Source organism: Rutidosis leptorrhynchoides, chromosome 1 (genome assembly GCF_046630445.1).
Source record: "Rutidosis leptorrhynchoides isolate AG116_Rl617_1_P2 chromosome 1, CSIRO_AGI_Rlap_v1, whole genome shotgun sequence".
Classification (NCBI taxonomy): Eukaryota; Viridiplantae; Streptophyta; class Magnoliopsida; order Asterales; family Asteraceae; genus Rutidosis; species Rutidosis leptorrhynchoides.
The window spans coordinates 472,888,382-472,901,381 of record NC_092333.1 but is presented as its reverse complement, the minus strand read 5'-3'; positions in this window follow the sequence as shown (position 1 = coordinate 472,901,381).

Sequence of the window (13,000 nt, the reverse complement as noted above, 5' to 3'; positions counted from 1 at the left end):
AATACAAATCATTATATCATAAAACATTTTAGAAAAGTAGAATTATATATATTCATAATAGGTTTCAAGTTTTTAAATTACAGTCTGTTGGTGAAGCATGGGATAAAGTCCAAAGGTTTAATAAATGTATGAAATTATCTTAATGAAAAATGTCGAGTTACTTAACTTGTCGATATCCAACATCTAAGTTATTTACACTCCACGTTCTTACTTATAGATCACTTTACCATTTTTCGAATATTGTCAAAAAGAATAGATTTCTTAAATCACAATGGACCTCATAACATTGGCCCGTAATCATATCATAATGTATCTGATAATTCAATCATTTGATATTATCTCTTAATTCTGTCGATAAATATATCGAAACAAATACGTTCATGTAAAGTATCATATATCTAATACTTTATTAATGTTTTCAGTTAATATTATATATTATATATACATATCTATATACACATAATTGTTCGTGAATCGTCGAACACGGTCAAAGGGTAATTGATTACATGAATGTAGTTCCAAACTTTTTGAGATTCAACATTACAAATTCTGCTTATCGTGTCGGAAACATATAAAGGTTAAGTTTAAATTTGGTCAGAAATTTCTGGGTCGTCACAGTACCTACCCGTTAGAGAAATTTCGTCCCGAAATTTGATCGAGGTCATCATGGCTAACCATAAAAATGTTTTCATGACGGATATGTGTTGATAGATAGGATTTTATTACCATAGAGTAATATGGATAAAATGATCCAATTACTTGAAGCGTATGAGTGAAGCTATCACAAAATAGTGGAATGAGGAAAATAAGTTTCGTCATAATTTTTGACGTATTCATGGTTAAATTTCGGAATTCAAGGGATTCAAAAAAAAAATCTTGGAAATCTATAAGATCTGTTTCTTCGAGATTTAAGGAAATTAGGATCTCTTTAATTAAATGCGATGATCTGTCCCTATTACTACGTCTGATATTTCCCTTATATATTTACCTTTTCCATTCCATTAGTTTTTAGCACCTCTATACTCAATTCCAATTTCAAAAGATTGCGAAAATGCTTAATCCATTTCTAATCCTTGTCCTTATCCTTACTATAGCAACAATCATTCTCCTTTTCCAACTTCCACCGGAGGAATCTATTTTCTTCTACTTCGCCCTTGGGGTTATAGTGTTTTTAATTCTCCCGTTTCTTTATGTTGCGATAAACATTGATATACACGGTTTGTAATTTATGTGTTGTTATTGGACTTTATATTCTCCCTTACATTTCGGAGTTTCATACTTTTGTTGTCTCTTCTCGGCTTTAAGTCAAGCGAATAATGGTCCAGAATTAGTAGGTATGAAGTTTTGGATGAACATAGTTAATGTTCTAAGAAGGAAATCGTAATGGTACGATCTTGATTTGGCAAATTACCAGAATATCCAGAAAGATAGAACTATCAAGAAGATATGTTCTTAATATGTTTGGAGATTTGGTATAATGTAAGAGTCGTGTAAATGGCACATGATGATGGTATGTTATGTGAATCATCACGTTCCATTAGAAACTCAGCATGACTTACTGTAATATAATCACGGTGATCAAGTGTCATTATATTATACTAGTTCATGCTTCAGTTCCCAACACTACTTCAAAAATATTCCTATTTTAAATTCGAAAGTTTCAGAATTTAGAAACTAAAATAGTTTCTTTTATGATGTAATACAGACATCACGAAGAGGTAAATGATTTCAGATAAGAATAATTATGGAAATATCTTCAGAAATATGGAGGATATTTATAATGAAAGATACGATGATATCTTAAAATTTCTAATATCAGAGGATGATGAAGAATATTGTCCGTAAGGGTTTAGAGTCAGGAGCAAGGTATTCGATAATGACTTCAGCAGACACGGAATCATTTGGATTCTTTAAAGGTAGATTTCGTCCTTGTGATTTATCCACAGCCTTCTTCATGGTTTGCTCAATCCGTATTTTTCAGTACCAAATCTTCTCTTTTTCTGAGCTTTGCCAACACACTACTCTTTATCATCAAACTTTTTACTGTTAAGGTCGTTTATAGTTTTTGCTGCTTCATCAGTATTTCGAGAACTAGTTCGCAGTTTAGGGTGTTTTTCAGAAACTTCACATTCAAAGTATATAAGTCCAGAAGATAGACACATATAATTGTTGGCGTAGACATGCTGCGAGATTTCAAAATACTGATTGCTAATTTTTGATGATTCGTATGGCAATTCTCGTTACAAGATGCAGATGAGTAAATGATGGGATTTTGATAAATATAAAGATTTTTCGGAAAGTCAAAGATCAATGAAGTTGTTAATAAGTTTACTGCTAATGTGGCGAGATATGAAAGGTTCCCCGGTAATAATGATGAAGGGGTAATCATTATAATAAGGCTTATTTGAATGAACAATTGAAGTTGGTTTGCTGGAGCTGTGACAAAATCGTCTATTTTTAGAAGGGATTGAAAAGTTATTTTTGCTAGTAAATGCCAAAAGGTCTGACATGGATACATGTTAAATTATGACTTTGGTTTCAAGAGTTTTTCAGGTACGTAACTGTGGATAACATGTGGTTGGATCATCATCTCGATTGTTCATTATTTGAAGTGTCTTCAGGTATTTCGAAGGGCTTGAACACAGATTATAATCGTTAATATACATACGATGTTCTAACACATTTTTGAAGTTAAAGTATAGCTTTGAAAGATGTAAGAATCTAAGAGTGATGATATCGTTTATAACTTGAATTGAATTAGGGTGATTTCAAAATCAGAATATGTAATTAGATTTTTGAATGAGTATGGTTGTTTTGATTTCTATAAAAGAATGTATATTGTTGTGAAAGTAGGGAGTATAATGGATGATTTGCTTAATCAGATTCGAAGAATGTAACATATTAATTGTGAATTTATATATCTCTCGGGTATTACCTACCCGTTAAAAAAAATGTCACAATTAATATTTTGTACAAAAGAATTTTATTACAGTCTTTATGGAAATATATGTGTATATTTCTTCAGATGTAATATAGATTTAATGAGTTAATATTAAATTAAACTCACTTGATTTATGGTTAAGGCTAGGATAGATAATTTCTAAAGTTTAGAAATTACATAATCGTCGTAGAATGTTTTCCCAATGAAGTTATGAATCAATACTTCATCGTTGTGGTATTCCTTAGTATCTACAGGGCGTATGACGTCGATGCTCATGGGACAGATTGTGAAGTTGAGGTTTGCGATGCGGTTGTTGTTTGTGGTGGTAATGGTACTGTTGGTGTTGCTGATGGTGGTACTGTTTATGCTGCTGGTGCTGCTGCTGGTGTTTGTAACCTTTGCACCATATTCTCCAAAGCCACTACCCGAGCGCGAAGCTCGTTGACTTCTTCTATTACACCTGGGTGATTGTCGGTTCAGACGAGCGGATAAATAAAATCTAGAATTTGGTGTAGTATGTAATCGTGACGAGATACTCTAGAAATAAGAGAGAAAATGGTGTTTCGGATAGGTTCGCCGGTAAGTGCTTCAGGTTCTTCGCCAAGAGGGCAATGTGGTGGATGGAAGGGATCACCTTCTTCTTGTCTCCAATGATTAAGGAGGCTACAAACCCATCCCCAATTCATCCAGAATAGATGATGACTAATTGGTTGATCCATTCCGGTCACACTGCTTTCGGAACTTGAGTGGGATTCCATTTCGGAATCCGAGGGACTTGAACTAATGATGAATTCCATTTCGTACGATTGAATAAAGAATTTTTCGATATGAAATGATTTTCCGGCTATCGGGTGGTATTCTAATTATATGGAGCAAAAGGTTTCGTAGATTACGGAGGAATTTACGGAATATGTCAGGCAAAGTTTACAGTAACAGATACGCTAAGATATGAATTAGCAGATACGCTAAGATATGAATTTTATCTATACACTATTCATGCAATCAATGCAATAAGATATGTCTAGACTAAGAATGATAAGCAGGTAATTTCTGACAAGAATGATGAGCAAAACTTTTGAAATGCAGACACGGTCGAAGTCCAGACTCACTAATGCATCCTAACGACTATCAGTTAGACACACTAATGCAGACCTGGTTCACTAAGACCACCGCTCTGATACCAACTGAAAGGACCCGTTCATATACATTATAAACGATTCACAATAGTTGATTACATCGCGAGGTATTTGACCTCTATATGATACATTTTACAAACATTGCATTTGTTTTTAAAAGACAAACTTTCTTTACAATGAAAATTAACGGTATGCACACCATTTCATAATACATCCAACTATAATTGACTTAATAATAATCTTGATGAACTCAATGACTTGAATGCAACGTCTTTCAAAATATGCCATGAATGACTCCAAGTAATATCCTTAAAATGAGCTAATGCACAGCGGAAGATTTCTTTAATACCTGAGAATAATCATGCTTTAAAGTGTCAACCAAAAGGTTGGTGAGTTCATAGGTTTATCATAACAATCATTTCAATATATTAATATACCACAAGATTTTCGTTTATAAATATATGTACACTCGCAAGTGTAAAAAATTATTCTATAAGTTGTAGGCACCCGGTAACAAGCCTTAACGTTCATGTTTTACCCTCTGAAGTACACCAGATCAGGTGTGTTTAAAATAACCTCGAAGTACTAAAGCATCCCATAGTCAGGATGGGGTTTGTCAGGCCCAATAGATCTATCTTTAGGATTCGCGCTTACCGTACATAGACAAGTAGTTTAATGTTACCAAGCTAAGGGTATATTTCTGGTTTAAACCCACATAGAATTAGTTTTAGTACTTGTGCCTATTTCGTAAAACATTTATTAAAATAGCGCATGTATTCTCAGTCCCAAAAATATATATAAAAGGGAGCAAATGAAACTCACAATACTGTATTTTGTAGTAAAAATACATATGACGTCATTGAACAAGTGCAATGTTGGCCTTGAATTCACGAACGTATCAATATTGAGATTCAATATTGCAGGAAACGTACGTAGAAGCAACGGAGATGATAAACACTAGTTTGACTCACGAGAATACTCTCGATCAATACCCATAACCTCCATAGCTATAACCCATAATTTCCTTAGCTTTATCCTGTTTGAAAACTTATTTTGAAATCGTCTGAGTATAACTCCGTCGTAGTATTTTATGTATACTAATAATATCATGAAATAATACAAAGAAAATATATATATATGTAATTCGATTGAGAGAGTTTAGATAAATATATTTTCCAGTTTCTATGAAATAATGAAACCTGTTCAATTCTATTTATAATAGATTTTTGAATTATTAAAGTATAAATTATTAAAGTGAATTATTAAAGTAAATTATTAAAGTATGAATTATTAAAGTGAATTATTAAAGTGAATTATTAAAGTATGAATTATTAAAGTGAATTATTAAAGTGAATTATTAAAGTATGAATTATTAAAGTGAATTATTAAAGTGAATTATTAAAGTATGAACTATTAAAGTGAATTATTAAAGTGAATTATTAAAGTATGAATTATTAAAGTGAATTATTAAAGTATGAATTATTAAAGTGAATTATTAAAGTATGAATTATTAAAGTTAAAGTAAAGTAAAAGTAAAAGTAAAGTAAAGGTAAAGTTAAAGTATAGTAAAAGTATAAAACTATATACGTATAATACGAGTATAAATATATATAATATTAATTTAAATCATTATATATATTTAATAAAATAAAATATAAATATCGTTATCTTTATCATATTGGTTAAGTAATGAGTTGTCAAAAGTGGTTCTAGATATTTATAAAAGATATATACATTTTAATAATAAAGTTCTTTTTAAACTGAAAACGTTTTTTGTACTTTTGAAACTAAATCAAATAAATATGATAATTTTGTTTTCCAAAACTAAATATAGTTAAGAATCATTTTGTTAAAAGGTTAAAATAATAGAAATCGTTATATCATAAAACATTTTAGAAAAGTAGAATTATATATATTCATAATAGGTTTCAAGTTTTTAAATTACAGTCTGTTGGTGAAGCATGGGATAAAGTCCAAAGGTTTAATAAATGTATGAAATTATCTTAATGAAAAATGTCGAGTTACTTAACTTGTCGATATCCAACATCTAAGTTATTTACACTCCACGTTCTTACTTATAGATCACTTCACCATTTTTTGAATATTGTCAAAAGAATAGATTTCTTAAATCACAATGGACCTCATAACATTGGCCCGTAATCATATCATAATGTATCTGATAATTCAATCATTTGATATTATCTCTTAATTCTGTCGATAAATATATCGAAACAAATACGTTCATGTAAAGTATCATATATCTAATACTTTGTTAATGTTTTCAGTTAATATTATATATTATATATACATATCTATATACACATAATTGTTCGTGAATCGTCGAACACGGTCAAAGGGTAATTGATTACATGAATGTAGTTCCAAACTTTTTGAGATTCAACATTACAAATTCTGCTTATCGTGTCGGAAACATATAAAGGTTAAGTTTAAATTTGGTCAGAAATTTCCGGGTCGTCACAACCGTTTTTGCTAGAACGAGATATGATCGAAATTTGTCAAAAGCAAAGACAATATTAAGGAGTTCTTTTTCAGTAGTTGTATAGTTTGTTTGTGCTCCTTGTAACGTCTTACTAGCATAATATATAGGTTGAAATCGTTTTTCAATCCTTTGTCCTAAAACGGCTCCCATTGCAAAATCACTTGCATCGCACATTAGTTCAAATGGTAGATTCCAATTTGGTGTTATCATGATCGGCGCATTAGTGAGTTTCTCTTTAAGAATATTAAAAGATTTGATACACTCATCTGAAAAGATGAATGGAGCATCCTTTTCTAGGAGTTTATTCATAGGAGTGGCAATTTTAGAAAAATCTTTTATGAAACGTCGGTAAAAACCGGCATGCCCTAGAAAACTCCTAACTCCTCTAACATTGGTGGGATGTGGAAGTTTAGCAATTACATCTACTTTAGCTCTATCCACTTCAATTCCTTCTTTTGAAATTTTATGACCAAGAACAATGCCTTCTTTAACCATGAAATGACATTTCTCCCAATTAAGTACTAGATTTGATTGCTCGCATCTAATGAGCATTCGTTCCAGATTAGCTAGACATGTTTCAAATGTATCACCGAAGACTGAAAAGTCATCCATGAAAACTTCCATGCATTCTTCTATCATGTCATGAAAAATCGCCATCATACACCTTTGAAAGGTTGCAGGGGCGTTGCAAAGTCCAAATGGCATGCGTTTGTAAGCAAAAGTACCATAAGGGCATGTGAATGTGGTTTTCTCTTGGTCCTCGGGTGCTATTGGAATTTGAAAATATCTGGAAAATCCATCTAGAAAACAATAGTAACTATTTCCGGCTAATCTTTCCAACATTTGATCTATGAAAGGTAAGGGAAAGTGATCTTTTCTGGTGACGTCATTTAATTTTCTATAATCAATACACACACGCCATCCTGTTACAGTCCTAGTAGGAATAAGCTCATTTTTTTCATTTGTAATGACAGTCATGCCACCCTTCTTAGGCACGCATTGAACTGGGCTTACCCATGGACTATCAGAGATTGGATATATCAAACCTGCATCTAGCAGTTTAATAATCTCTTTCTTAACTACATCTTGCATATTAGGATTTAGTCTTCGTTGGCGTTACACATACGTTTTATGACCTTCTTCCATAAGAAGTTTATGTGTGCAATACAAAGGACTTATTCCTTTAATATCATGAATCTTCCATGCAATGGCTGGTTTATGAGCTTTCAACACAGAAATGAGTTGTGATTTCTCATTTTCAGTAAGAGAAGATGATATTATTACAGGTAATTCAGATTCACCATGTAAATAAGCGTATTCCAAATGGTCTGGAAGTGGCTTTAACTCTAATTTCGGTAGTTCTTCTATCGATGATTTATATCGATATCTGTCTTCTTCTTTTAGCATTTGAATTTCTTCAGTTGTTGGTTCATATCCATTAGCTATAAGTGTAGCTAACATTTCAACTTCATCAATTGGTTCATTACCTTCTCCTAAAGAACATTCTCCTGTTCCTTGTAATTCTGGAAATTCTTCTAATAATTCTGCATGTGCATCTATAGTTTGAATATAATAACATGTATCATCTGCAGATTGCGGTTGTTGCATTGCTCTATCAACTGAAAAGGTAACACTCTCGTCCTCTATACTTAGGGTCAGTTTCTTACCGAACACGTCTATCATTGCTTTAGCCGTGTTTAAGAATGGTCTTCCTAATATGAGAGGAACTTGAGAACCTTCTTCCATGTCCAGAACAACGAAATCTACTGGAAATACTAAAGTACCAACTTTAACTAGCATGTTCTCCATTATCCCTCTAGGATATTTTATTGATCTATCGGCTAGTTGTATGCTTATTCTGGTTGGTTTCAATTCTCCAAGGTCTAGTTTAGCGTATAGTGAATACGGCATTAGATTTATACTAGCACCTAAATCTGCCAATGCTTCTATTGAACTAAGACTACCCAGAAAACATGGAATTGTGAAACTTCCTGGATCAGATAGTTTTTCTGGTATCTTATTCAACAGTACTGCTGAATAATTAGCATTCATGGTAACAGCCTAGAGTTCTTCCATTTTCTTTCTATTTGAGATTAGATCTTTCAAGAATTTAGCATATCTAGGCATTCCTGAAATCACATCAATGAAAGGAAGATTTACATTTATCTGTTTAAACATATCCAAGAATTTGGATTGCTCGGCTTCAAGTTTCTCTTTCTTCATTTTACTCGGGTAAGGAAGTGGTGGTTGGTATGGTTTAACATAAGGTTTATCCTTAGCTGTGTTATCATCATTAACCTTTTCAACTACCGGTTCTTTTTCCTTATCTTGATTAGGTTGTGGTTCTTGTGGAGTAGGAATAGCTTCATCAGAAGTTACAGGTATTTCAGGTGGTTTAAGTGTTGTACCACTTCTTGTGGTAATGGCTTTAGCTGTTTCATTTTAGGGGTTAGCATTTGTATCACTAGGTAGACTTCCCGGTTTTCTTTCACCTATTAACCTTGCTAGGTTACTTACTTCTTGTTCCAGATTTTGAATAGAAGCTTGTTGATTTCTAAATGCTTGAGCATTTTGTTCATTAGTTTGTTTCTGAGATGTGAAAAACTGCGTTTGAGTTTCAACTAGCTTCGTCATCATATCTTCTAAATTCGGTTTTTTATCATCGGTTTGTTGTGGTGGTTTGTTTTGAAAATTAGGTCTTTGCTGATTGTAAGTATTATTGGATACTTGTTAATTGCTAGGACCTTGTTGGTTGTTGTATGGAATATTTCGGTTATAATTCTGGTTTTGATTGTAAATAGGTCTTGGCGGTTGATAATTATTCTGATAATTATTTCCAGGCCTTTGGTTTATGTATGAAATATTCTCTCTTTGTTCCATTGGTAATTCAATACTGAGACAATCTTTTGTCAAATGTGGTCCTCCACATTGCTCACAACTAATTCGTATTGAGTGAATATCCTTAGTCATCTTTTCCATTCGTCTCTCGACAGCATCTATCTTTGCGGAAATGGAATCTAAGTCATGGCTAGAATCGGCTCTAGCTGCTTTAGATGATCTAACGATATCTTTTTCTTGGTGCCACTCATGTGAGTGGGAAGCAGTGTTATCAATAATTTTGTAAGCATCAGTTTCGGTTTTCTTCATAATAGAACCACCAGCTGCTATATCTATGTCTTTCCTTGTAGTGATGTCGCATCCTTGGTAGAATATTTGTTCTATTTGACAGGTATCTAAACCATGTTGCGGACATCCTCTTAACAACTTTCCAAATCTAGTCCACGCCTCATATAGAGTTTCATTCGGCTTCTGTGTGAACGTAACAATTTCTCCTTGAAGTCTTACGGCTTTAGATGCAGGAAAGAATTGTTTAAGAAAATTTTCAACTAAAACGTCCCATGTATCAATCGCCCCTTCAGGTAACGATTCCAACCAATCTTTGGCTTCTCCCTTTAAAGTCCAGGGAAATAACATGAGATATATCTGTTCATCCTCCACTTCTCGGATTTTAAATAGTGTGCAGATCCTATTAAAGGTACGTAGATGTTCATTTGGATCTTCCTTCGGCGCACCACTAAATTGGCATTGATTAGTCACCATGTGTAGAATTTGTCCTTTGATTTCATAATCTGGCGCATTAATGTCTGGATGAGTAATTGCGTGACCTTGGCCAGTGCGTTTAGCTCTCATTCGGTCTTCCATACTTAAAGGTTCCAGATTCTTCATAATTGAATTTGTTGAATCGGAATCACTAGAGGATTCTGATTTAATGGTTCGTTCCTCAACAATCTCTGTTTGAATGATTGGTGGTTCCGGAGGAAAGTTTAGTGGTTCAGGATCTACGAATCGTCGCTGAATATTCTCCGGATTCTCAATTGTGAGGTCGGGTTCAAAAAATGGATTATCGGAAATTTGAACTAGAGTACTTGGTCGACTGGATGACGATTCTAAAGAAAAATCAACGGCAGTAATATTTGCTAAATGTCTTGATCTAGTTACAGGTGGTGAACGTACAAAAGGTGGTGAACGTCTTGCTCGGTGCATTCACTGAATATCCTATTAGTTTTTAAAAGGAAAGAAAAATTATAATAAGTTATCCAATCAATAGACTTTTCTGATTTTGCCCACGTTTCGAATAGCCAAAAGATGCAGCAGAGGGGCAGGATTCGTTTGGTCTCAATATAATTGAGGACTGTTTGGCTCCAATAACCCGGTCCACGTACAAATCCAACTATTACTACGAACCAGAAAATTTTGATGTCTATTAATTTAACCACTTAAAATAAATTTTCATAATTTTAAGAAATTTAGATAAGAAGTAGATTAAAAATCTATGTCCTAAAAACTAGAATGGCGAGAAATAAGAAAGAAAAAGAGTTCGTCGGAAAAAGATCGAAAAAGAAAAATAAGAAAGAAAAATAAAAGGTGACGAAAAAATAAAAGAAACTTATAAAACTAAAAAAAAAAAACACTTGACTAACCTAACCTTATTACTACAACTAACTTAAAATTATAATCGCAAATTGAAATTACTAATTGGAATGATAATTGATACATAGGTAAAAGGCGTCTAAAAATATTAAAGCTTACAAGTAAAACTATATCCCAAATGGCAATATCTTATAAAGGTACTAAAACTTAAAAAGGCATCGCAAAATTCTAAAGCACCTAAATCTTAGTCTAAAGAAAAAGCACTTAAGGGATTTTACGGCAAAGCCTAAAACTCTAGAAGTAAAAATAACTATGGCAAAAACTATAAGTTAAAAATAAATACGAGCGAAAAATACAAAAATTACGCTAAAACTATTAAAAAGGGACAAAATATAAAAATATACAAAAAGTTGTAAAAAGTACAATTTTTATAAAAATATTATTTTTATATTATTTATTTATTAAAACTATTAATTTTATAAACTAATTAACTAAATAATACAAATTAAATAAATAAAACTAAATTAATTATTTAAAATACTAACCCTAATTAGGGTTTTAATTAAATAATAATAATAATAATTATTACACCGTAATTAATGCAGTTGACAGACTAATCAGACGTGTCAGGTGAGCTCATGCGATCGCATGAGTTCTATGTTACCCGGCCATGCGATCGCATGGGCTAGGGTTTCGGGCCAGTTACTGGGCTGCTACAGTACTGGACTCGAGTGTTTTTTTTTTCTTTTTTTTTTCTGATTTGTGTTTTATTTTTCTGTTTTATATATTTATATAAATTAAATAAAACTTATATTTTTATAAAATAAAGATAAAGAAACTTTTATAGAACTTAAATATTTAACAAACTCTTAAAAATATTTATATTTTTATTTTTCTTTTTATATTTTAGAATATTTAAAACGTATTTTTACAAAAGCGTATTTTTTTTATAAAAGTAAACTTAAAAATAAAATTTTTATTTTTTTTATATATATAGCGTTGCGCTTCCGGCTTTTAAGCAAGAAATTGAAGTCCCCGGCAGCGGCGCCAAAAATACTTGATATTTGAGCAGAGTGGTATACAAAATAGTAGTAATTTTAGCAGGAAAATACTATTAAATACGATACAATTTTACACAAGATATTTATTTATTTATAGAATGGATATACTTAAACCTTGCTACAACACTTATAGGCAGTGTACCTAATCGTACAGTAGTGTAGTTTTTAGTAAGTCCGGTTCGTTCCACAGAGAAAATCTTTAAACAAAGCTTAACGCTATATTAGTTTACTTTTATAAAAATACAAATATATATATAAGTAATATTATTATTATAAAGGGGGTTTTTACCGTTTAATGACCGGTTTGTCGATTTTAAAACTTTAGTCGCAGTTAAAACCAAATGTAAAATAATAAATAAATACAAGACTTAATTTAAAGCGTAAAGTAAATAACGATAATGAAATTGCGAATAATAAAAGTGCGATAAAATAAACTTGCGATAATTAAAAAGTACGATAATTAAAAGTGCAATTAAATATAATAACAATAAATAAAAGTGCTATAATTAGAAGTGCAATTAAATATAAAATAAAGGAAATTAAATATGAAATAAAAGAATTATGCTTATTTAAACTTCCGTAATCATGATGTTTGACGTGTTGATTTTAAGTTTATTCCCATGGGTTAATTGTCCTTTGTCCTGGATTATTTAATATGTCCGTCTGGTTTTTGTCCATAACAGTCCATCAGTCATAAATATAAAGTGCGAGTGTCCTCGTCAAATTATCCTTATACCCGAAGTTAAATATTCCAACTAATTGGGGACTTAAACTGTAACAAGATTTTAATACTTTGTTTAATAATTACACCAGGATGTCGACTGAGTGTAAGCCAAGGTTTTAATATTTTGTTATCAATTATACCAAGTGTCCTTGTACATAATTTCACCCCTGTTTTAATTATTCTAGTGGCTATTAATCCATTCCCGTG